The sequence below is a fragment of the Stenella coeruleoalba genome (assembly GCF_951394435.1).
Source record: "Stenella coeruleoalba genome assembly, chromosome: 13".
Lineage (NCBI taxonomy): Eukaryota > Metazoa > Chordata > Mammalia > Artiodactyla > Delphinidae > Stenella > Stenella coeruleoalba.
Genome location: NC_137159.1, coordinates 24,754,522 through 24,777,485, shown reverse-complemented (window position 1 = coordinate 24,777,485; position 22,964 = coordinate 24,754,522).

Below are 22,964 nucleotides of genomic sequence, written 5' to 3'. Positions count from 1 at the left end.
TTTGAATTTATTTTCTTACTTTATGGAGGGAATCCTGGGGAAAGAGAAAGATGACCTGGTCATATCCCTTTGTAAATGTGCAAAATATAAGCCTTCTGGAAAACAGACTAGTAATGTTAATAGTGGGAAATTAATTACCTATGACACACTTTTAGCAAGAGGTACTGACCTATCTAGAATTACTTATAATAAACTGGGAATCTATGGGTTTCTGGAGCATGAGTCACTAAAAGTCACAGAAGCTATGTACTTATCGAAGTATAAACAGAGATGTCTCCTGACTAAATTAGCTCTCTTTTATATAAATGCTACCTGTAACCCATTACATAAAGATCTTATATGTTTAATTTGGGCCAAAGCATGCCCTAATGTAGCAAGAAAGAATCTGGGGCATGGTGTTGGCAGTTTTGGACTTTTCCAAGTTCTGTATGTGCATTATGACTACTTAAATTATTGAAGTTATTATTAAGACTAAAAATGTATAAGATCTATGTAGGAGATCTTATGAATCTGAGTTGACAATGTAATTCTTTGTGTTAGTTCATATTATATACACTGCTAGAAAAAATGTTTGAAAGAACACAAAACAGGAAACAAACTCACAGAAACATGAGATGCATACTGGATTCAAGAAAACATAATCACTATGATGGTTTACTTACTTGGCTTTCAAACTTATAAATGGTTTTAAGGGATAAAATTGAACACAATACCCACAAGAAGGCTCATTGATGATTCTATGATCAAATTACTATATCACTAGTAACACTATTGTAATCTATAAGAATAACAGTCTATTCCAAAACTCTCTATTACATTTCAAAATCTATGGCCTCAGTCAGTTGGTTGGCTGGTGTTAGTGAAAACAGTTCTTTTCTGCCTTCAGCTGAAAGGGCTCACTGTAAATCTCTGATGAGTAAGTCAATTGAGCCAGGAGTTGAAAGATAAAATGATGTATAGGGCTCTGTGTTAAGCTGCCTGGATTGAAACCTGGTTACAGAATTAACAAGCTACATGGCTTCGAAAAATCAGTGGGCTCTTTAAAGCCTGAGCTTACCTATTTTCAATTTAGAAATAATTATATCCTTTTCCTTATACAGAGGTTGTGAGAAGTAAAATTATATATAGTTTGTATCCTCTTAAATTTGTTGAGCTTTGTTTTGTGGCCTAGTGTGTGATTTATCCTGGAAAACATTCCAAGTGCACTTGAAAAGAATGTGTATTCTGCTGTTTTGGATGGAATGTCCTGTAGATACCTATTAAGTCCAACTGATCTAATGTGTCGTTTAAGACCACTGTTGCTGCATTCGTTTTCTGTCTGGCTTATCTATCCATTGCTGTCAGTGGGATGTTAAAATTCCCTACTATTATTGTTTTGTTGTCAGTCTATCCTTTTATGTCTTTTAATATTTGCTTTAAATATTTAGATGCTTCTGTATTAAGTACATATATGTTAATGAGTGTAATATCCTCTTTTGAATTTTTTAATTTTTTTAACATCTTTATTGGAGTATAATTGCTTTACAATGGTGTGTTAGTATCTGCTTTCTAACAAAGTGAATCAGCTATACATATACATATATCCCCATATCTCCTCCCTCTTGTGTCTCCCTCCTATCCTCCCTATCCCACCCCTATGGTGGTCAAAAATCTCTGAGCTGGGCTTCCCTAGTGGTGCAGTGGTTGAGAGTCTGCCTGCTGATGCAGGGGACACAGGTTCGTGCCCCGGTCAGGGAAGATCCCACATGCCGCGGAGCAGCTGGGCCCGTGAGCCATGGCTACTGAGCCTGCGTGTCCGGAGCCTGTGCTCTGCAGCAGGAGAGGCCACAACAGTGAGAGGCCCGTGTACCGCAAAAAAAAAAAAAAAAAAAAAAAGCACTGAGCTGATCTTCCAGTGTTATGCACCTGTTCCCACTAGCTATCTATTTTACATTTGGTAGTGTATATATGCCCATGCCACTCTATCACTTACTCCCAGCTTACCTTTACCCCTTCCTGTGTGCTCAGGTCCATTCTCTATGCCTGAATCTTTATTCCTGCCTCTAGGTTCTTCAAAACCTTTTTTTTTTTAAAATTTAAGAGTCCATATATATGTGTTAGCATACAGTATTTGTTTTACTCTTTGACTTACTTCACTCTGTATGGCAGTCTCTAGGTCCATCCACCTCATTAGAAATAACTCAATTTCATTAGTTTTTAAGGCTGAGTAATATTCCATTGTATATATGTGCCACATCTTCTTTATCCATTCATGTGTCGATGGACACCGAGGTTACTTCCATGTCCTGACTATTGTAAACAGAGTCGCAATGAACATTGTGGTACATGTCTCTTTTTGAATTATGGTTTTCTCAGGGTATATGCCCAATAGTGGGATTGCTGGGTCATATGGTAGTTCTACATTTAGTTTTTTAAGGAACTTCCGTACTGTTCTCCATAGTGTCTGTATCAATTTACATTCCCACCAACAGTGCAAGAGGGTACTCTTTCCACCACAAGCTCTCCAGCATGTATTGTTTGTAGAGTTTTTGATGATGGCTATTCTGACTGGTGTGAGGTGATACCTCATTGTAGTTTTGATTTACATTTCTCTAATGATTAGTGATGTTGAGCAACCTTTCATGTGCTTGTTGGCAATCTGTATATCTTTGGAGAAATGTCTATTTCATCTTCAGTCCATTTTTGGATTGAGTTGTTTATTTTTTTGATATTGAGCTGCATGAGCTGCTTGTAAATTTTGGAGATTAATCCTTTGTCAGTTGCTTCATTTGCAAATATTTTGTCCCATTCTGAGGGTTGTCTTGTCATCTTGTTTAAGTTTTCCTTTGCTGTGAAAAAGCTTTAAGTTTCATTAGGTCTCATTTGTTTATTTTTGTTTTTATTTCCATTTCTCTAGGAGGTAGGTCAAAAAGGATCTTGCTGTGATTTATGTCATAGAGTGTTCTGCCTATGTTTTCCTCTAAGAGTTAGATAGTTTCTGGCCTTACATTTAGGTCTTTAATCCATTTTGAGCTTATTTTTTTGTATGGTGTTAGGGAGTTATCTAATTTCATTCTTTTACATGTAGCTGTCCACTTTCCCCAGCACCAATTATTGGAGAGGCTATCTTTTCTCCATTGTATATTCTTGCCTCCTTTGTCAAAAATAAGGTGACCATATGTGCATGGGTTTATCTCTGGGCTTTCTATCCTGTTGCATGGATCTGTATTTCTGTTGTTGTGCCAGTACCATACTATCTTGATTACTGTAGCTTTGTAGTATGGTCTGAAGTCTGGGAGCCTGATTCCTCCAGCTCCATTTTTCTTTCTCAAGATTGATTTTGCTATTCGGGGTCTTGTGTGTTGCCATACAAATCGTGAAATTTTTGTTCTAGTTCTGTGAAAAATGCCAGTGGTAGTTTGATAGGGATTGCATTGAATCTGTAGATTGCTTTGGGTAGTATAGGCATTTTCACAATGTTGATTCTTACAATCCGAGAACATGGTATATCTCTCCATCTGTTTGTGTCATCTTTAATTTCTTTCATCAGTGTCTTATAGTTTTCTGCATACAGGTCTTTTGTCTCCTTAGCTAGGTTTATTCCTAGTTATTTTATTCTTTTTGTTACAGTGGTAAATGGGAGTGTTTCCTTAATTTCTCTTTCAGATTTTTCATCATTAGTGTATAGGAATGCAATATAAATGTATTATTTAGAATAAAATGGAGGGTTATTATCATAAATTGGTGTTGAATTTTTCAAAAGCTTTTTCTTCCACTATTGAGATGATCATATGGTTTTTCTCCTTCAATTTGTTAATATGGTGTATCACATTGATTGATTTGTGTATAAGAATCCTTGCATTCCTGGGATTAACCCCACTTGATCATGGTGTATGATCCTTTTAATGTGCTGTGGATTCTGTTTGCTAGTATTTTGTTGAGGATTTTTGCGTCTATGTTCATCAGAGATATTGGCCTGTAGTTTTCTTTATCTGTGACATATTTGTCTGGTTTTGGTATCAGAGGGATGGTGGCCTTGTAGAATGAGTTTGGGAGTGTTCCTCCCTCTGCTGTGTTTTGGAAGAGTTTGAGAAGGATAGGTGGCAACTCTTCCCTAAATGTTTGATAGAATTTGCCTGTGAAGTTATCTGGCCCTGGGCTTTTGTTTGTTGGAAGATTTTTAATCACAGTTTCAATTTCAGTGCTTGTGATTGGTCTTTTTATATTTTCTATTTCTTCCTGGTTCACTCTCGGAAGGTTGAGCTTTTCTAAGAATTTGTCCATTTCTTCCAGGTTGTCCATTTTATTGGCATATAGTTGCTTGTAGTAATCTCTCATGATCTTTTGTATTTCTGCAGTGTCATTTGATACTTCTCCTTTTTCATTTCTAATTTTATTGACTTGAGTCTTCTTCCTTTTTTTCTAGATGAGTCTGGCTAATGGTTTTTCAATTTTGCTTATTTTCTGAAAGAACCAGTTTTTAGTTTTATTGATCTTTGCTATAATTTCCTTCATTTCTTTTTCATTTATTTCTGATCTGATATTTATGATTTGTTTCCTTCTGCTAACTGTGGGGTTTTTTTGTTCTTCTTTCTCTAATTGCTTTAGGTGTAAGGTTAGGTTGTTTATTTGAGGTGTTTGTTGTTTCTTGAGGTAGGATTGTATTGCTATAAACTTCCCTCTTAGAATGGCTTTTGTTGCATCCCATAGGTTGTGGGTTGTTGTGTTTTCACTGTGATTTGTTTCTAGGTATATATATATATATATATTTTTTTCAGTACCCAGGCCTCTCACTGTTGTGGCCTCTCCCACTGCAGAGCACAGGCTCCGGACGCACAGGCTCAGTGGCCATGGCTCATGTGCCCAGCCGCTCCATGGCATGCCGGATCCTCCCAGACTGGGGCACAAACCCGTGTCCCCTGCATCGGCAGGTGGACTCTCAACCACTGCACCACCAGGGAAGCTCTGTTTCTAGGTATTTTTTGATTTCCACTTTGATTTCTTCAGTGATCTCTTGGTTATTAATTGTGTATTTTTTAGGCTCCATGTGTTTGTATTTTTTACAGATTTTTTTCCTGTAATTGATATCTAGTCTCATAGATTTGTGATTGGGAAAGATACTTGATATGATTTCAATTTTCTTAAATTTACCAAGGCTTTATATGTGACCCAGGATATGATCTATCCTGGAGAATGCTCTCTGAGTACTTGAGAAGAAAGTGTACTCTGTTGTTTTTGGATGGAATGTCCTATAAATATCAATTAAGTCCATCTTGTTTAATGTGTCATTTAAAGCTTGGGTTTCCTTATTTATTTTCATTTTGGATGATCTGTCCATTGGTGAGAGTGGGGTGTTAAAGTCCCCTACTATTATTGCATTACTGTCAATTTCCCCTTTTATGGCTGTTAGCATTTCTTTTATGTATTGTGGTGCTCCTATGTTGGGTGCATAAATATTTACACTTGTTACATCTTCTTCTTGGATTGATCCCTTGATCATTATGTAGTGTCCTTCTTTGTCTCTTGTAATAGTCTTAATTTTAAAGCCTATTTTGTCTGATATGAGAATTACTACTCCAGCTTTCCTTTGATTTCCATTTACGCAGAATATCTTTTTCCAGGCCCTCACTTTCAGTCTGTATGTGTCCCTAGGTCTGAAGTGGGTCTCTTGTGGACTGCATATATATGGGTCTTGTTTTTGTATCCATCCAGCCAGTTTATGTCTTTTGGTTGGAGCATTTATTTCATTTACATTTAAGGTAGCTATCAATATGTATGTTCCTATGTAATATCCTCTTCTAGTATTGATCCCTTTATCACTATTTAATGCTCTTCTTTGTCTCTTGTTATAGCCTTGTTTCAAAATCTATTTTGTCTGATATATCACTACCTCTGCTTTCTTGTCATTTCCATTTGCATGAAATATGTTTTTCCATCCACTCACTTTCATTCTGTTTGTGTTTAGCTCTGAAGTGAATCTCATAGGCAGCATATAGAAGAGTCTTTTTTTCAATCAACCACCCTATGTCTTTTGATTGGAGCATTTAGTCCATGACATTTAAAGTAATTATTGATAGGTTTGTACTTATTCCCATTTTATTACTTGTCTGACAGTTGTTTTTATATTCCTTCTCTTTCATTTCTTCTTTTTTTTTCTTCTCTTATGGTTTGATAATTTTCTCTAATGGTATGCTTGTGTTCCTTTATTTTTAATTTTTTTGTGTATCTATTGTAGGTTTTGATGTGTGGTTATCATGGGGTTCATATATGTTGGCCTATAACTATATCTACTTGCTTTAATGTGGTATTCATTTAAGTTTAAACACATTTTTTTAAATCTCCATTTTTTCTTCCCCTCCCCCACATTTTGTGTTTTCATGTCGTATTTTACATTTTCATGGTTATCCCTTAACAGTTTATTGTAGTTATAGTTGCTTTTACAATTTTTTTGTCTTCTAATCTTTGTACTGGTTTATTTAAGTGGTTGCTCCTCTGCCCTTACTCTATATTTGTCTTTCTTATTGGGATTTTCCCTTTCTTTTAGATTCTTACTTCTTTTCCACTTAGGGAAGAACCTTTAATATTTCTTTTAGGGTAGGTTTAGTATTGATGAACTCTTTTAGTTTTTGCTTGGCTGAGAAGTTCTTTATCTCTCCTTCTATTCTAAATGATAATATTTCCGGGTAGAGTATCCTAGGTTGCAGGTTTTTCCCTTTCCACCCTTTGAATATATTATGTGACTTCCTTCTGGCCTGCAAAGTTTCTGCAGGCAAGTCAGCCTTATGGGAGGTCCCTTGTGTATGACTCTGTTTTTCTGTTGCTGCCTTTGGAATTCTCCCTTTATCTTTAACTTTTTCCATTTTAATTATGATATGCCTTGGTTTGGGTCCTTTTGTGTTCATCTTGGTTGTGACCCACTGTGATTCCTATGCCTGAATATCTGTTTACATCTTGAGGCTTGGGAATTTTTCATCCATAATCATCTCAAATACATTTTGACCCCCTTCTCTCTCGCTTTTTCTTCTGGGACCCATATAATATGAATGTTGGAAGGCTTAATGTTATCCCAGAAATCTCTAAAATTGCTTTTATTTTAAAAAATTTGTTGTTCTTTTTGCTCCTCTGATTGGATGAGTTCTATTATTGCTATCTACCAGATCACTTATGCATTCCTCTGTATCACTTAGTCTGCTATGCATTCCTTATAGTGTGTTTGTGTGTTTACATTTCAGCTATTGAATTCCCCATTTCTGACTGGGTCTTTTAAAAATACTTTCTTATTCCTTGTTAAAATGTTCACAGTGTACATCAATTCTTTTCTCTAATTTAGTTAATATTTTTATTACCAATGCTTTGAATTCTTTGTCTAGTAAATTGTTTATTTCTGTTTTATTTTTTCAGGGGCTTTCTCTTGTTCTTTCAATTGAGAGTAATTCCTCTGCCTTTTTATTTTGCTTAACTCTCTCTGCCTCTATGAATTTATGTGAAACAGTTACCTATTGTGGTCTCAAAAAGGTGTTCATATGTGGGAACATCCCTGTAGTCTGCTACATGTGCCCAATGTCTTTAGGGGAGAGCTAGGTTTGATGTGGACACAAGACACGTCTTTCTTCAGGGTGTGATGGCAGCAGTTGGTAGGGGGTGGGGCTGGAGATGGAAGGGCTAGAGCTGGCATCAAGTGTGAGTGGGACTTCCCTTCAGCTCGCGACCATTACCACTCTATCAGGAGGGTGGGGTCTGATTCCAATTTGCTGGAACAGAAGCCCTGAGGGTCAGGTTGACCTGGCTCCATTCCCTTTAAGTATGTGTTTTTTATCTTTCCCTGCACCAGGACTCTTGCCCAAAAGAAGGGAGTGCTGAAGCAAGTGAGGTCTGTGTGCTGATAGAGGTTTGATATGCTGCCTGTGTAGGTGCCCATGGCTCTGCTCAGATGCAGCCTTTGGAGGAATTCCTATTTGTCCCTCACAGTGATCACTACCCCTAGCCTCTGCCACCCCTACCCTGTTGTGGAACAATTCTGCATGGATGGAAGGGTCCATGTGGACTCTCAGCAGGTAATGGAGCATGAGTGGCTACCATCAGAGATTGGGCTGCTTGAGTAAGCACCAACAATGGCCACTGCACCCTGCCCAGGCTCTGCCCTGGGACCAGGTCTTCTGTGCATCCCATGGTCTTTTCCTGGTTGTGGTTGCCCCAGATCCAGTGCCACATTGTGATGTGTAGTCAGTGGGGCTGGCACATTTGTTCAGCTTGGGCTGGGGTGCATGGCAAGATCATCATGGGAAACCTGGCAGCCACTAGAGCAGACCTCTCTCTGCCCTGCCTCAGGAGCTAGCCAGTGAGTGAGCACTCCTCATGAGCTGAGTCCAGGCTTCCCACAGCCCTTCTGTTTTTCCCAGTGGTCCTCCAACCAGCCAAATGTGCTTTTCTCCCCTGTGTAGGACCCAGGACTGGGGAGCTCAGCCTGGCTTGAGCCACTCACTCCCCAGGGTGGGTGTCTGTCTGTGTAATCTCCCTTTTCCTCTGAGTCCCTTCCCAGGGGCACAGGTCCTGACCTGATCACTTTTCTTCCCTTCCTACTTGATTGAATGTGTATCTTTCTTATAGCTTTGTTTGTAGGAGTTCTTCTGACAGTTTCCACTTAGTTTTCAATGAGAATTGTTCCACGTGTAGATGTATTTTTGATGTGTTTGTGGGAGGAGGTGAGCTCCACATCCTTTTTTTTTACCACCTTGATCCTTCCTAGAAATAAGAGTATATAAATGTTAACACTATGCCAGGGCTAAAGGAGGTGTGGCTATTATTTTAACAAATTCAATATTTCCTAAAATCTTAGCTAATTACGTTTTGTTTTGTTTTGTTTTGTTTTGTTTTGCGGTACGCGGGCCTCTCACTGTTGTGACCTCTCCCATTGCGGAGCACAGGCTCCGGACGCGCAGGCTCAGCGGCCATGTCTCATGGGCCCAGCCGCTCCATGGCATGTGGCATCAAGTGGGATCTTCCCGGACCGGGGTGCGAACCCGTGTCCCCTGCATCGGCATGCAGACTCTCAACCACTGCGCCACCAGGGAAGCCCGCTAATTACTTTTTTGTTTTCAAAAAACCTTCTAAGTTCCTCTGTGTTCCTCCATACCTTTTAGCACATGGTCTTTCTCATGAATAATTGAAAGCCTGTAAGTTAGGGTAAAAAAGCAAAACAAAACAAAACAAACTTCCCTTGTGGAGCTTTGAAGAGTAAAACAAGTGGAAGGAAAGTCATTTGTGTTGATTGGATTTCAATTCCAAGAATGTGATACCCTAGAAGTTTGGACCCACCCTGATATTGCAGTTATGGATTTTGAATATTTATTGATTTTAACCTGTCTAATCATCTTTTCATCATGTTTTCCTGTTTTCAGAAAGCTTTGTATTTCAAAAAATTTACTGAACTACCCATGAGCTATTCAAATAGCTTAGATAGGCAAATACTTATTGTTACCAAGGAAAACTGCTCTATTTCTCTCTTAGCTCCATGAATTTATTTAATACTTGCTTGTCAAAGTTGATGGGATTTCACAGCCCTAATTCCTGTCTGCTAGCTTAAGGCTGACAATTTCCATTTTCACAAATATTTTGGTAGTGATAGAAATAGGAACTCTTTATGATTTCAACCTAAGTAGTTTCCTTTCCATGCTGTGGAGATGCTCATCTTTAGTAAAAATAAGGCAAATCTAGTTCTCATCCATTCCCAGGACATAGGATTGTGAAGTTGGATCTGCTGACTTGGTCCAGCTTTGTTCAACACCTGCAGAATAACTTTTTTTTCCCCCTCACCAGAACCCTATGCTTGACGGCAGCCAGGATTCGTTATTGCATTCAGTGTGAACGTCATTGAACTCTGATCATTCAATGGTAGTGATTCTGAAGTTTCATCTCCTGATTCATCTCCTGAAATTCATCTTTCTAATTTCTGCTGTTCTGAATCTGAACAGAGTTATGATGAGTTTAAGTGTTCATCAATTAATGTCAAAACTCAATGTAACACCTTCAGAACTAACTTTGACAACCACTAGAATACAAAATGAATTCACTAATGATCAGTTCTTGAGCAGAAAACATCTCAGAAATTTGTGATGATGCAACATTTCAGCTCAGTTCAAAAAATATGCATGGGTTTTTAAAATGGGGATTAAAAATTTTGAACACAGAATGAAATGAGGGCACAGAGAACAGTCACATGGTTCAAGGGCTCTAAAACTAATTTTTTTTCAAATTTAGAACTTTTCTATTCTTTTGATTAACTTCAGTTTACTCTGGTACTTGTTAGAGAGAAAAATTCAGTGGCCTCTCTGAAATTTCAACTCTCCCTGAAGTCATAGTTTGTTAGTATGTTTTATGGTTATGATAGAAAACACGGGTATTTCTATTACTTGTAAGTGCTTCAAATCAATTCCATACTGATGATTTTCAGTGGAAGGGGCTTACTTTCTTCTGGGGACAAAGCAATAATACACATATATTCCCATGTACATTCACATGTGCTCCATTCCTTCTTTATTACACCCATGTCATGAACTGATAGGGTCTTGCAACTACCAGTTTGGGCCCAATCCACTCAAGGGAGGTTTTCAGTGCTCCCATATTGAGTGTTTGTGTCTCAACTTCAAGCAGGACTGTATGGTTCATTGTCTTTTCTACAGGGGAAGTGGAAAATCCTTTTTTGGTGAGGGGGTATGAAAAGTCTTTACTTTTTATTTTGATACACAGGTGCATGTGTTACAGTTGTGTTGTAGAGCCTGCATATGTACAATTTTAGTAGATACTGCCAACTGTTTTTAAAATTGTTTTTCCATAAATTCCCCAAATGTCAGTATATGTACATCCTTATCAACATTATCTTCAAAACTCTCATCAATTATTTCACCATGTCCAGCTGGCTAATTGGAATCCCAAGTGAGTGCACAATCCTTAGGGTGCTTTAGGAAGCCCATTGTGATCTGACCTCTACCTGTCTTTACAGTCTGTCCTCATAATGAACCCTAGACATTATGATCAGCATCGGCTTTTGAGCAATCTGTGTTTCCTCTTTCACACTTCCAATCTTCACACAGCGTTCTCTTTGTGTGGATTTCCCTTTCCCTCCTTGTCATCCTAAAAGAGTCCTTCTCAGTGTTAGGTCAAGTTCTTTCTCCTCTGTGCTCTTGTAGAACTTAATTCTCTCTTACAGCATTTATCATATTTGTTAAAAGTTGTTTCTTCATCTGACTCTTGAAACTTTATCTTCAGCACCTAGGAATGAATCCAATGCATATAGAGATCTCAATGTTTGTTTGTTAAATGAGTGAATGAGCTGATGAATGTATGACTGAGAACTGGCATTATACAATCCTTGCCTTTTCCCCCATTTTATTTCTAGTCTTACCAGGGAAAATTGGGTTCTAATGAAGCTAATTTCATAGAGTCCTAAGGCAGGAAGAGAACTTATAGGTTCACAAATTATTTCATGTCTCCAAATGCCAGTAGAGTCTATTTACTATCTCAGAGACAGTCATATGTGCTAAGTTGGGTAGCTAGTTGGTATGGAATTTGATTTTGGATTACCTTGAAGATTCTTCTGCTCTTCTCTCCCTACTTTCCTCTCCAACAACAAATACCTAAAGTATCTCTACCTACAGGCAAAATTAACATACAGATGTATTCACTATTTTACCAAGATGTGTTCCATGGAATGTGTCCCATAAGGTGCTTCCTGAGTAACAGACTCTATTGGCAAACTAACTTTGTGGGTTATGCCTGATTGTACCAGCCTTTGTTAGGTCAGGTCTTCCAGGAAGCAAATGCCAAAATGGGATTAAATGAGATTTATTAGGGAAATACCTAAAGAATGAAGGGGAAGAAACAGGCACAGGCAGAGAAGCAAAGGTAGAAAAAAGGAGGATTGAATAGGAAGAATCTTAGATTACAGTGCAGTGCTAAGGAAGTTTCACTGAGGATGGGCACACCAGAGCTTAGTCACTTGTTAGAAAAGTCTCATGTCTCACAGGAATGGGCTTGCACTGGTACACACACTGTGCACTGCCAGGGAGAAATTGTGGTCTCAGCACAAATGCAATGGTGGACCCAGAGGGCTGGCAGCTGGGGCTGTCAGTCAACTTTTGCTCCCTGCAGCAGGAGATCTGAGAGGCACATTTTCATGGCTGTCTCACAGGCTCTATTCTAAAGGTAATTTGTATGTAGCATTCATGACATACCTATGAAAGTGGTAAGTTCTACTAATATCTGCATTTTACAAGGCATAGGGAGGTTAAGTAACTTGCCACAAACTGAAGTAATGGATCTGGGATTGAAAACTAATGAATCTGGCCCCAGAGACTGTGATCTTAACCACTGCATTATAGTGTCTCACAATATCCCCTTTTGGAGAATCATAACATAACTTCCCAATACTCCATTCCATCCTATTTCTTTATCCACTTCTTATTTCACAATGTTCATAACTATGGTCAAGGCTTTGAGAATTCTCCAGTAAAAAGAAATGTTTGTTTGTTTAGCCCAGTGCTTTCCAAATTTATTTACCTATGGAACCCATAGTTGATAGTACTAGTGTTCTCTAGAACACATTTGGGAAAATACACTATTTTAAATGATTAGCAACAAATTCTTTCCAAGGAGCAAGGTTCTATGGGAATCGAAGGAGACACTGTGAAGGCTGAGCTCCTAGGTGGGCAGAGATAAGTTGTTATAAATGCAAAGGGAGCAGAAGATTGAGATTCATCAAAACAGAGCTTAGGCTTCAGCTCCACCATTTCTGGTGAGGTGACTTGGTTTGATAACCACTAATCCTCAGTGTTTTAGCTGTCAATCATGGATAATAGTGCCCATTTGCCAGTTGTATTCAAATGAAGTATGAATTTATATAAAGGTGCTTATCCCAGTGCCTCGCATAAAGCAGCTGTGGTCAAATATCAATTTTCTCCCTTGATTTTCCCTCAAAGAAAGACTAAATGCATTTAATTTACCCCTTAGCTGAGGGTTAGTTCTCTCAGTGAAAATTATATCTGCCTGACTAATTGCAATGACTCTTTGCTTCAGGATATTCACTAAAAAAAATTAGACACAGAATTTTTCTGTTGAGAAAGGAATTAGGTAAAAATAGTGTTGTGGATTTGAGGGAATGTCCATATATGGACTTTGATTAAAATCTAAGAGCATCTGTCTTTAACATATCTCTTGGAGGACAAGAAAGCTTGGAAGATTAGTTGTATCCCCCCTTGCTCTCCTCAGATTATAAAGATAAAAGTTGAATACCCAGGAATGAAAGGAGTAAAGGTAGAAGAACTATGGGCTCAGGAGAGGAGATGGGCAGAGACAGACTGCTGTATTCCCTTTATTCCCTGGGAAGGAAGTCCTCAGCTGATCCCTGTGCTAGTTGCCCCGATGCTCCTCTCCCTTCTCCCTGCTCTGAGACTCATTGCGCAGCTCCGACCAATCCCAGATCCATTACTTCGGTTTGGGGCAAGTTACTTAACCTGCCTATGCCTTATAAAATGCAAATATTAGTAAAACTTACCACTTTCATAGGTATGTCATGAATGCTACATACAAATTACCTTTAGAATAGAGCCTGTGAGACAGCTCCGACCAATGGGCTTTACAATTCTGGTCTATGGGTGGGGATGGTCAGTTAACAGGACCTGAGCATTAGGACTTTCTACACTGAGGGGATATAGCACTGGAGACATGATCATTTGCTACTCTGCTTGTTTTTCCGTAATCCCAGTGATATAAAATTGTCCATTTCCCCTTTATTTTTCCCCATGGAGATTTTACTTCCGTCTCCCTCCTGGGCTCGTGATGGACTCTCTGGGAAGGCTTTTCCTCCTCTGGTTCTTCCTTTCTCATTCAACCTTCCACATTTTGCTTCAACTTTTTTTTGTGTGTGTGTCCCTTGTTGGCTCCATTCTTCATTCCGACCCCTCCTCTTTGTCCCTTCTTCATTCTCTGCATAAGTTATTTATATGACAGTTTCACCTTCTTTCCCCTTCTAGGATTTGGCTCTTTCCCAGGTTTCTTTCTGTTACACCTGTGCCGGTATTTGAGCATCTGTAGTCTTTAAGGGTTGGTCAGAGGCAGAGATGCTCCCTGCCAAAAGGCAAGGGGTGATTTGTTCTGAATTAGCAGTCTGTAACTGACTCTGACCTTTATACCTTTTCTGGTACAGAGACAGATACAGTGCAGGACAATATGTGGGCTGCTAGGAGAATTGTATGACCAATCCCTTCCTTCCAAGCTAAAGAGACCAGATTTTATTCTGAGCCCTGCAGACTCTCTCCTTTGATTAAAAATCTTTTATTTTTTCAGAAATAGCAGGTTTACCTTAGTTCCCCTTCTTGTACTGAAATCCCACTGATCTTTCAAGGCTCAATACCCATACTGCACCATCTGAGAGCATGAATTTCCCTGTCAGAGGAAATTACTCCCTCCTCTCTGTTCTCAGGACACCTTGTTTTGGCCTCCCTAATGGCCCTCTCCCTCAGTTAGTTTGCACGGCAGGTAGTTTTAGTGTCATTCTCCTCTGGTAAACTGTCAGCTCCTTAGGGGCACCTTCTTCAAATTTGTAGGACGAGGCTCAGCCAGATATTTTGGAAAGAGCAATGATTCTCAAGCTTTAGTGGCTGAGATATGAAGTATACCAATGGACAATGGCAAGTCTATACAGGACAATAAAACTTGACCCACACCTCTATGGCAACCAGCCTGGGGAGCCAATCAGCCCAGAACAATTAGAATTTGGTCAATAACTGCCAGCTTCACTAATTTTTGCCCCCACCTCCAACCCAGGACCAACCAGAGAAAGTGAATATATTTGCAAACCAATCACATAGGATGCCCCACTTCTAGTTAGCCTCATCCAGCGTTCCCACATCAATAACCTCCAGTCAAGATATATCTTAGGGGCTTCTCTGGTGGCGCAGTGGTTGAGAGTCCGCCTGCTAATGCAGGGGACACGGTCCTTGCCCCGGTCCGGGAAGATCCCACGTGCCGCGGAGCGGCTGGGCCCGTGAGCCATGGCCGCTGAGCCTGCGCGTCCGGAGCCTGTGCTCCGCAACGGGAGAGGCCACAAGAGTGAGAGGCCCGCATAACGCAGAAAAAAAAAAAAAAAAGATATATCTTAAACTTTCCCTTTTTTTCCACTGTAAATCTTTGCCATTCCCCTGACTGCCTTAGAGTCAAATGTAAGTGATGGTGGCTGATTTCCTTGCTATAGCAAGCTCTAAACATTAAACCTCTGTGTGTTTTCATTTGGATGGTCTTCATTTATTTCTACACAGCATAAGAATCATGCAGAGAGCTTGTTAGTTGAATTGTCAAGATTCTAATTCAGTAGCTATGCTATGGGGTGGGGCCTGAGATGCTGCACTTTTAATGAGCCACAGGTGATCTTGAGTAGCACAGAATGAGATAGTGTGTTCAGGTAATTATCAGATATTAATCTATGTTCTCCCCACCAAATTTCTTTTCCCTTTCCCTTGCTGCATTCACACAGGGAAACTTTCCTGAGTTCAGTATCTCAGGGGAGAAATGAAACAAGCAGGAAGGAAATACTCAGGGACTTTACTTCTGTGTTTTGGTTTTTTTTCCCACAAAAATTCAGGATTTTAGTGGTTCTTAACCTGGGGTTATTTTCCTCCCAGCAGGAAACATTTTGCATTTCAGATTGTCACAGCTAAGAGATATTTACTGGGTGTGTTTAGATGCTGCTAACATCTGTGGGGGAGGAAAACTTTTCCCTTCTTCCCTTCTGGTTTCTTTGACTGATCTAATTAAATTGCCATGAGATAAATTTACAGGAGAAAAACAAACTTAAGTTTTTTTATGTACAGGAGCTCATAAAAATATGACTCAAAGAAGTGACCAAAGCAGGCAGCTTTTCTACTTTTTAGACAAAGAAACAATAAATTTGGGAAGAATTGATAAAGAAGTTTGGGCTTGGGGTAGCAAATTAGTGAAGAAGTAACAAGGTTTGTTTACACAGCCTTCTTGGCCCTAAATTCCCTATCTCTGGTGATAAGGTCCTCTCTTTGCCTGCTGGTACATGGAGGATACCTTTCACATGGGGAATTTATTTCCTCCTTCTCAGGGGGTGAAGAAGAGTCAGTGTTCTTCTTGCACTGGCTGTTTCTTAAGTAACTTTAATTCAAAATAACTAATGTACCAGAATGACACACTTTGGGGTGACATATTCTGCTCTCCTTCATATCCTAGAATCCAAAGGACAAGCCCCCACTACAAAGAATTATCTGGTTCAGGATGTTAATGGTGCCAATGTTTCAAAACCTTGATATAGAAGAGGCACAGAGAGAATGTTTGAAAGCAGCAAGGGCTTTCCCCATCTCCTAAGATTTCCTGGTTTGGGGGGATCTATAGTAGAGACACAGGGAAAGAGATAAGAGCAGAGACATATGTGGGTCATGGCCCATATAGAGGGGCCTTGTACCATGTTTCCTCGATAGACCTGTGGGGAGACAGAAGGACTTAGAGGAGGAGGGCTACAAGTTGAATCTGGATCAAGAGGGACAGTTGGATAGCCTCATTGTCCATGCTCAATCCAAAGCTGCAGTTATCCCTTAGCATGGAAATGAGAGAAGAAGTTGCTTCAGGATGAACATGCCAGGTGAGAGGGAAAAGGGATACCTCAGCAGTAAACAATGGACAAATGACAGGACCAGATGGGAGGGCTTTTGGAAAACAAATGGCATAGAAAATCAGAAATGGCTCCCTCTCTGTGCCTTATACTTTGAAAGCACCTGAAACTTAGATGCAGCCCTAGGAAAAGTGGACCTGAATGGTCTGAGATTAATTTTCCAGTATAATAAGAGGCTGTGGGAAAATAAATCTTCCTGTATTTTTTGTTGTTCATGGTTAATCTGTTCTGCTCCAGAAATCTTGTGTGTGTATTCAGGGTAATACTAATAAGTATGCATATGAGAAACTTAACAGAATCCAAAAGAAAAAAAGCAAACTGAGTTAGAGAAACAGAATAGTTCCTACATAGCTGAGTTTTGGTCTGAACTCCTAATAATCAAAACTATCTACCCCACGGTTCATCATGGACATTAAGAATTGAAGCCGTGCCTTATTGTCTATATTAATATGACTTTGTACTTTTCCTCTGTCTTCAGTAGTATAACTTTACTACTCAGGCAAATGGCCTGATTATTCATTATAGGAAGTTCCCAAAAGACCCATCAACTCTTCAGTGGAAAACATCAACAGACAGTTTAAGCCTTATGATTTTTAAATCCTTCTCCTAAAAATCCTTACCTTACTCTTTCCACCAATCCTGGACTATTGTATTATAATCCTTAACAATTCTAATCAAGTCCCCCAAATTGCCCCCTCAACCCCCCTGGAAAGATATGCCTTAAATAAAACTTCCAAATCTCAGTACATTCTGACATTACCTTTCCCCTTCTCAAATGTTGCCAAAGCAGTGCTAGGTGGTTTTCTCCCTGAACTGTGGTAAGCAATATACTCAGATTTGTCTCTCAACAGGTTGTGTAGGACATATTTGGGAAGCCAACTTTCCATGCTTGGCAATCACAGTAACAACAATCAAGGGATGCTATCTTTGTTCCAAATGTTTCCCTTTTCCTGGACCTCCTTGTGTCCTCAGTCCTCCTGATTTCATACATCAGTGGCCCCCAACCTTTTGGCACCAGTGACCAGTTTTGTGGAAGACAATTTTTCCAGGGATGGGGGCGGGGGGTGTTGGTTCAGGCAGTAATGCCAGTGATGGGGAGCGGCAGATGAAGCTTTGCTAGCTCTCCCACCACTCACCTCCTGCTGTGCGGCCCTGTTCCTAACAGGCCATGGACTGGTACCAGTCTGCAGCCCGGGGGTTGGGGAACCCTGGCATACATCATCCCATATACACAACCGTTATGCTTGCATGGATGCAACTTGTTCATTGTTCTTTTGGTGATTGCAAAAGGGGTCCAAGTTGTGTCTAGAGGCAAGGAGGCAATGACGAGCAGAAGCAAGCAATTTGGTTCACAGGACTCTTATCTGGCTGGATGCTTCTGGGATTTGTGTACACCTGGATAGGTTGATTATTGATGGGGAAATATAATTAACAACAGAATTTTCTCCCAACCCGGATAAGCTCTCCACAAAGGTACTAGCGAAATAAAATGGCTTTATTATTGAATAATTGTTAAGCCAGAATGTGATGTGCAACACAGGCAATCTGCTAAGAGAGTGCAAAGACAGAAAGGAACCTCACCCCTTTATATCGTCAACAGACACAACCCATTCCATACATGCTCTCAATAACTAGTCCTCAAGAGGACTTGACAGAACGCTTGGTCACACAGAGTTCATTCTAACTTCTGGTAATCAGGGTGATCATCTGTGTTAACTAATTGGCTCTATACAAAGGAAAAACAAATTCCTCATATCGTTATGACAAGAGGTAGTTTTGCAAATTTGGGGGAAGATACTCACCAAAGTTAGGCTATTAGTCTTCCACAGAAATAGTAGTGCTATCTCCCTTGATGTTAGCATTTCAAAAAGATGGCTCCCAGGTCCTTGAAAAAGACATTCCTGAGTCATACACCTGACAAAAAGCCTATCTAGTTTTCAAAAGATTTATATAGATTTCAAAGTGAGAAGAAAGTACTTACCGTTTTAAGTTTTCTAAAGTCAATTCTCTAAGAAAAAGGAGGGGAGGGGAATCTCTTCCCTTATTTTAAACAGGGAGAATTAAGCCTCTTATTTAAAAATTTTATTTCACCTTACATTATGCAGGGATCTGACTGAAATATTCAGTTCTGCCACGGTGGTTATTTCATCTGTGAGGGGTGAAATTTGTGCCTCAGTGGAACGCTATGTACTTTCTAGAGCACATCGTGAGGGTTATCTAATTCCAGACTTCCACTGTCTTTGTGCTATTTTGCCACTCTATAAATTGCAGATAACTGACAGCAATGCAAAATAATTCCTGTTCATAGACATGCAAATTCTGTCCTATGCAGTAGAAGTTCAACTGACTATCCTCCTCTAACATGGATAAGGCCAGTTTTGCCTCCATTTGCACATTTATTTTAATATTTCCTACCTATAGATGTATCTCTTCTTTGTCTTCTCATTTTGAACCAATTTCCCCATCTTGCTCTCTCACTGGGTAATGAGCTAACTAAAATCTTTAGCATATGTTTATTTTATATCTGTACGAAAGTCACGATTTTACCTATTTTTTTGAAAATTACCCTTTAACACCTGGCACAGATCCAGTCTTACCAGCATTCCCAAATTCCATTCTTAGCTCTAAACTTGGCTGTATGACTTTGGCGAGATCCTTATTAATAACTTATTAAATTTTTAGGTGCTAGTTAGGAAAAAATAGTAAAAATGGACACTGAACAGGAGTGGAACCTGGTCAGGATGCCTCTGACAGCTCCATAGATATCTACTGTGTAATCTGGTTCATTCAGTTAGGAGAGTGGGATTAATTTTGTTCACCTGTTTTTCATCAGTTTTTCTTTGTGTCCTTTGTACTTGATGGTCAGCCTTTTATTTATATAATGCACTTTATTCTGATACTCAGGGGGAAGGTGACATTTGTTCATCTTCTTGCTGTATAATGTTATGGGTTGTTTGCTTTTTACTGTTCTCAAAATGGCATCAGGATTTATGGTACGATTCTTCTGGTCCCATGAACTTCATATCTCCATCCTTGGCAGTTCTCCAATGTCTGGAGCTTCTGAGGGAGGCAAATAATAATAATGACAATAATGATTTGCCCAGGTATTGTAGATGATGCACTTGATGTGGGAAATTTTTTTCTAATACCTTCAGAGGAGAGGCATTTGATCTGAAGCATGCGATGTGATAAACTCACCAGTGTCGTAATTGAGAAGAAATTTTAAATTATTTTCTATTATTATAGTTCTGGCATTAAACATGTGGTTGACTCCTACCTTGTCATTTACTAGCTGCATTGCCTTAGGTAAAGTGAGTTAATCTCTCTACGCATCAGTTTACTCTTTTGTTAAATGGGAATAGGGATAGTATCTACCTCCAAAGCCCTTGCTCATGTTCTCTGTCTGTCAGCAATATTCTTCCTTCTAGCTGCCAAAAGGAAACCTTTCAGATGTCAGCTCAAATAAAAATTTTCTCAGGGAGGGTTTCCCTTCTCTCTCTTCCAGTTACACTCTCCCAGAGCATCTTATAATTAAAAAAAATCAAATAGTTCACAATTTATAATCATATATGGATGAGTGTGTTTATTCAATTTTTGCCTCCTCTTCTGGGGTGTGGGGTCCATGAGCGTGTAGGTGGGGTAAGATTGTATCTCTCTATGCCCAATACCTCATACTGTGACAGGCAAAACGTCAGTGCTCGATAGATAGATAAATATTTTTAAAGTTTTATTGAACTTGTCACAACATTTTTTCTGTTCTATGTTTTACTTTGTTTTGTTTTCTTGGCCACGAGGCATGTGGAATCTTAGCTCATCTACCAGGGATCGAACCCACATCCCCTGCATTGGGAGGTGAAGTCTTAACCACTGGACTGCAAGGGAAGTCCTCAATAAATACTTGTTGATTGAATAAATGAGATATTTAAAATGGTACCCTAAACAGAGAGGCACTTAATAAATGTTACTTGGCCTTTTTGTTGCATTCAAAAGAGGAAATTCAGGACATTTAAAAGGCAGTAGATTGAAAATGGCCTCTTTTGGATATTCAGATAAACTAAGAACATCTTTCAGTGTAACCTTTTTCTACGTAATATATATACTCTATTTACCACTATTTAAAAGTAATTATCTCACCCCACAAAGCTCTGAAATGCGAGTCAAATGCTTGACTTCTTATATCATATTGTATACATGGAGCATATTGTGTGCTGATGGTATATGCTTGATCATCAAATTAATTTTTCTTTAAACTTTTATGTATTAATTTTTTAAAACATCTTTATTGGAGTATAATTGCTTTACATTGTTGTCTCTGTTTCTGCTGTATAACAATGTGAATCAGCTATACATATACATATATCCCCATATCTCCTCCCTCTAGAGCCTCCCTCCCACCCTTGCTATCCCACCCTTCTAGGTGGTCACAAACATCAAGCTAATCTCCCTGTGCTATGCACCTGCTTCCAACTAGCTATCTGTTTTACATTTGGTAGTGTATATATGTCAATGCCACTCTCTCATTTCATCCCAGCTTACCCTTCCCCATCCCCGTGTCATCAAGTCCATTCTCTATGTCTGCATCTTTATTCCTGTCCTGCCCCTAGGTTCTTAAGAACCTTTTTTTTTTTTAGATTGTATATATATGTGTTAGCATATGGTATTTGTTTTCCTCTTTCTGACTTACTTCACTCTGTATGACAGATTCTAGATCCATCCACCTCACTACAAATAACTGAATTTCACTTCTGTTTATGGCAGAGTAATATTCCATTGTATATATGTGCCACATCTTCTTTATCCATTGACCTGTTGATGGACACTTAGGTTGCTTCCATGTCCTGGTTATTATAAATAGTGCTGCAATGAACACCGTGGTATATGTTGCTTTTTCAATTATGATTTTCTCAGGGTATATGCCCAGTAGTCGGAATGCTGGGTCATATGGCAGTTCTCTTTTTAGTTTTGTAAGGAACCTCCATACTGTTCTCCATAGTGGCCGTATCAATTTACATTCCCACCAACAGTGCAAGAGGGTTCCCTTTTCTCCACACCTTCTCCAGCATTTGTTGTTTGTAGATTTTTAAATGATGGCTATTCTGACTGGTGTGAGGTGATACCTCATTGTAGTTTTAATTTGCATTTCTCTAATGATTAGTGATTTTAAGCAACCTTTCATATGTTTTTTTGCAATCTGTATATCTTCTTTGGTGAATGTCTATTTAGGTCTTCTGCCCATTTTTGGATTGGGTTGTTTGTTTCTTGGATATTGAGCTGCATGAGCTGCTTGTATATTTTGGAGATTAATCCTTTGTCAGTTTATTCATTGGGAAATATTTACTCATATTCTGAGGGTTGTCCTTTTGTCCTGTTTATGGTTTCCTTTTCTGTGCAAAAGCTTTTAAGTTTCAATTGGTCCCATTTGTTTATTTTTGTTTTTATTTCCCTTTTGCTAGGAGGTGGGTGAAAAGGATCTTGCTATGATTTCTGTCATCGAGTATTCTGCCTATGTTTTCCTCTAAGAGTTTTATAGTGTCTGGCCTAATATTTAGGTCTTTAATCAATTTGGATTTTATTTTTGCGTATGGTGTTCGGGAGTGTTCTAATTTCATTCTTGTACATGTAGCTGTCCAGTTTTCCCATCACCATTTATTTAAGAGGCTGTCTTTTCTCCACTGTATATTGTTGCCTCCTTTATCAAAGATAAGGTGACCATATGTGTGTGGGTTTATCTGTGGGCTTTCTATCCTGTTGCATTGATCTATATTTCTGTTTTTCTGCCAGTACCATACTCTCTTGATTAATGTAGCTTTGTAGTATAATCTGAAGTCAGGGAGCCTGATTCCTACAGCTCCGTTTTTCTTTCTCAGGATTGCTAGGCTATTCAGGGTCTTGTGTGTTTCCATAAAAATTGTGAAATTTTTGTTCTAGCTCTGTGAAAAATGCCATTGGTAGTTTGATAGGGATTACATTGAATCTGTAGATTGCTTTGGGTAGTATAGTCATTTTCACAATGTTGACAAGAGTCAACATAGTTTCTGCCTTATAACAATCCAAGAACATGGTATATCTCTCCATCTGTTTGTGTCATCTTTAATTTCTTTCATCAGTGTCTTATAGTTTTCTGCATACAGGTCTTTTCTCTCCTTAGGTAGGTTTATACCTAGGTGCTTTATTCTTTTCTTGCAATGGTAAATGGGAGTGTTTCTTTAATTTCTGTTTCAGATTATTCATCATAAATGCATAGCAATGCAAGGGATTTCTGTGCATTAATTTTGTATCCTGCTACATTACCAAATTCATT